Genomic DNA, 4,513 nt, shown 5'->3' on the forward strand with positions numbered 1-4,513 from the left:
GTGCGTGTGCGGGCGTGTGCGTGTGCGTGTGTGTGTGTGTCCTCTCTGCACAGATAATTCATGCTTTCCTTTTCTAGTTCATCTTTCTCTCTTACTAAAGTCGCCAAACCAAATAATAAAAAAACTACCCTTTTCCAAAGTACTCGTACCCTAAACGCTCACCACAGTCTGCCTGAGTCTTCCTCATTTAGGGCCATCTTCAGATGCCCTGATGTCACCATAACACACTGACATACTAAATGGGTTCCTCAAATAATAAGTCAGTCCCAGTCTACGGCCCCGCCACCCTGAACGTGCCCGATCCCGTCTGATCTCGGAAGCTAAGCAGGGTCGGGCCTGGTGAGTACTTGGATGGGAGACCACCTTGGAATACCAGGTGATGTAGGCATTAAAAATAAAATAATAAAATACTAATAATAATGATGATGATGATGATGATGTTCCATGGGTGTTTATGGCAGGCGGTCTCTTCATAATCGGTTAGATTTCCCTGTGTGTCTGTTTTCACCTCCCAGTGGAAAGAAGGCCTTTGGACTTAAGAATCCTTTAGGGTCTGAAATCCTAAGCTCTGTCATTTTTTTGATAACCTCACGTTGATGGCAATCTCTTTTTGAAACGTAGCCTTCTCATACGTGAAAGGGACAAGTAACTAGGCCTCATAGGGCTGGAGTGAGTATAATGGGCTTTAACATAGGTAGAGGCAGAGAACCTTATATAGAGTGGTCAGTTCCCTCTGATCTGCTTTCATCTCTTCCCACCCTCCTCTCCCAGAAATATTTGAGAATAACACATTTTGTTTCTTAGTTACCGATTTAGTTAGGTGTAAATATCCATGTCCATAATCTATTCATAAGAAGCATTGTTTAAAAAAACTAGAGAGGTCATTAGGAGAAAGACAGACTCAGTACTGGCTTGGGTGTAAGCGCTGACCTCGATTTGAATCACCATAGCCAGTGTTTTCAAGTCACGGCCAAATCCTTGTGACATGTAATACAAAATTTATGCACTTACTGAAACTGATTTATAAACTTATAAAAGACAATATCATCATATAGAGCTGGTTACAAAATAACCAGAGGGCAACATTGAAGTGTTATTAATTTATTAAATGACCTCAGTCATTTTATCTCCTACCTATGCCGGATAAATAGTCACTTTTGGAGGCTCCACGAGCACCAGAGAGCACTCACCCCCCGTTTCTAATGCAAGAGGTACCAGAGTTAGAAGTAAGTCATCCCAAGAAATGAGGCTCATAACAAAATGAATTCAGGAAACTCATATTAGGTGCCTGCTCCGTGCTAGGCTCTGGGACAGACAGACATCAAAAGCACACTCTTCCTCTCAAGGGACTCAGTATCGTGGAGAAGGCGTGCATGTCAACAAGCAGAGGAGATAAGCTACAGGGCGCTGAACGCATCAAAGACAAAAAGGTCAGGAGAAGCTTTACTGAAAAAGCAAGTCAATCTGTAGACTCCAGAAACAAGCACATTTTCTGACCTCAGGATTCATTCATTCATTCATTCATTCGCCCAGCAAATATTGAGTTTCCGCTATATACCGCACACAGTGCCACACCTGATTTTTTTTTTTTTCTATCAAATGGACATATTACATGTTTGCTTCTCTTTTCCCCCTCAACCCAGTTCCTAGAGGACAGAGACTCTCTCCGTTTTCCCGGCAATAAATCACTTATTTATCGTTCAATATCTACGGAAACGATGTTCGATCAATTCTTGTGAACTGGCTCTGTGAGGTGAGAAACAGAGCAGAGAGGAAGTTCTTGAGACGAGGAGAGAAATGTTTTCACGTTTTCCCAGAGGTGGTCCTCGAGTGTCCCCACGACTCTCTCCTTGCAGGGTAGACAGCTGCCTCGCTGCGTGTGCTCTGCAGGGAACGGGCCCTTGGCACATACGCAACGCGCAGGCTTCCGCCCGACCACATCTAGAGTCTCCCAGTGGAAACGGGGCAGCACTTGTGCAGAATGTAAGGCTTTATGAGGACTTCAAGGCCGTGGGTAGTGACAGTCGCACACACGTATCGTAAATGTCCAGTTAATGAAGATTCGCCCTAACCCCCTCCCTTATCCGAGTCGTTAAAATGGAAGCAAACAGACACCAGGAAAATTATAAGCAACGACCACTAGCTCCTCAATCTTCTGGTAATTCACTTTCCACAGTCGGGATCAGTTAGTACTAGTTGATATCTATTTAATATTAAAATGGCTTTAATGATTTATTTACTAAAAGTTGTTTTCCCCCCCAGGCATTTTACGTCATTAGTGAGAATGGCGATCGGAAGCGTATACTGGGTTCAGCTCGCTCTCTACCCCTCACTTACTGTGTCATCTTGGCTTTCTCTCTCTCTCTCTCTCTCGCTCTCTCTCGCTCTCTCTCGCTCTCTGCCTTAGTCTCCTCAACTGTGAGGGGAAATGGTAGTAGCACCCAACTTACACGGTTGCTATGGGGATGAGATCCATACATGGGGAACAGAGTGGTGCCCTGTATGGGTTAAGAATTCAAGAACTGTCACCTCTTGTCATCGTCAGGGCATAAGTAGAAAACCCAGAGCACCTCCTGTAACCCGGAGGTGACCACGTCGATCAAGCCTGTGGCAACGAACCACGGTTATTAAATTCTGGCCGCATGATGCTGGTCTCGAAGGCCATGGGCACACTCTGTTTCTTCAAAGGGTAATAGTAATGGTGTCCAGAGGGGGTTAAAGACCAGCACCAAAACGAGGCTTGCTTTCTCTTTGTCGTAGTCAGGACGATTACAGGCAATCGAAAGGAAAGGAATTTTCTGTGCACGATTCACTGGCATTTAGTGTCTTGCCTCGGCACCCCCTGAAAACCGAAGTCCCACGCGCCGAGCTCGAAGCCCCTGCTGGGAAAGGCGAGTTGTGGTGCGCTCCAGTGCACACAGGCAAATAAACGGGCCGCTCTGCCTCTTCCGTAGTCCGAGTTCTTCGGAAACAAAATCGTCGCCGTTAGGTCTCCATCTCAGGAGATTTTGACAATTGCTAGATTCTGGGTCTCCGCGCCCTAAGGGTAAGGATGTCATCTTGGACACACGCGTCCCATGGGAGGTGGCCTTCGTTAAAGGCGGAGTGAGCGTTGGACTGGGGAGGGGAGAAGCCGTGTGTGTGTAGCGAGGGTGCATCCAGGAGTTGGGCAGGTGGGAGGGAGTTCTGCTCTAGAAGGCGTCGGACTGTTAAAATGCGCATGCGGACAGGGTCCATTGTCCCGTTCCAGGTTGGATGATGGATGGCAGGACATTAACACTTCCTGCCGGCCCATGCTTCATCCGGGAAGTCACGGAAGGAAGCATGGCCAGAACTTGGAAAGGCCTTGGGCTGAGTCTGTCATGAACAACAGCCATTATTCCAGGATTCCTCAGAGGGACGGAGAATTGGACAGAAAGAAATCCTAGCAACTGGCTGTAGGGAAAGGCATTAACCTTCCTCTTCTTATTCACTCACTAGAAACAAAACCATCAAACAAAAAAGATACGGAGCACGTCCGATATTATACTAGACAGAAACATTTACGCCCCCGAATCTCCTGGTTCCGTTAAGGGGATACCTGTAGAAGTGGCTGTGGGGCTCGTATATATTCTAAAAAATTAATAACACAATAGAGATGAACCGTAAGGGAGATTTTTTAAAGTGAGAAGTCATTTCCAGCCGTAGGAGCTGTGTGTCTTTGTGGATGGTAAGGCTCGGATGATCAAAGCTGGGAAACAGGGCAGTGCGAGCCCGCGCATGCGGGAAATACAAGCCCTGTGGCAGGAACGGGGAGCCGTCAGATAAAGCTGGAATCTGGTCAAGAGCTAGAAGTGAGCACAATGGGTTGGGACCCATTGAAGAGTCTTTGAATGACAAGCTAAGGCGTTTCCGGTACTAGCCATAAAACCTGTCTCTCCCTGAACTCTGCTGAGGGGTATGGGCTCTGAGACTCCAAGGAGTCTTCTGGATTGGCTGTGACAATGTGTCCCATCCTCTGCCGTCGCCAACAGCTCCAGACACAGCTGAACGGTGCAGATGCGTTCGCTGCACCCCCGCAGTGCCTGCAGCCCGTGCATGCTCATGCTTTGACAGATTCGGGGGGCTCCTCTTGGGGAATGGGAAGCCAAAGAAAGCTGCCAGTGCTCAAACTCTTTGGCTCTGTGGGCCAAGGCCAGAGGGTGAGGGCTTGGGGAGGTGAACAGAGGAGAGAAGGGGCACATCTTTGAGTTCTTCGGAGAGTCCCAGCCAGGTCACGGCCAAGTTCACTGCACTGCAGCTGAACATCCCTGGGCGTTTCCTCGGCTCCCCTTCCTCGCCCGGGCCCACGGGGTAAGCACTGGGCTGAGATGTCCCCTGGCCGAGCAGCAAAGCAGGGCAGCCACCTCAGCCCTCTCTTAAGTGAGGCAGTAAGGGTCCATGTCCGTGTTATCACTTCAGTCACATCTGCTCTTTTCCCCTCTGGATGACGTTATTATGACGGCTGAAGTCGATTTGCCAGAACCGAGCAGGC

General features: G+C 48.3%; 1 pseudogene; it reads left to right on the forward strand.

Moving 5' to 3' along the window:
* Nucleotides 1-269: 269 nt before the first annotated feature.
* Nucleotides 270-388, forward strand: LOC120599459 (uncharacterized; annotated as a pseudogene).
* Nucleotides 389-4,513: the final 4,125 nt, after the last annotated feature.

The sequence above is a fragment of the Pteropus medius genome, unplaced genomic scaffold (genome assembly GCF_902729225.1).
Source record: "Pteropus medius unplaced genomic scaffold, Ma_sr-lr_union100, whole genome shotgun sequence".
NCBI lineage: Eukaryota > Metazoa > Chordata > Mammalia > Chiroptera > Pteropodidae > Pteropus > Pteropus medius.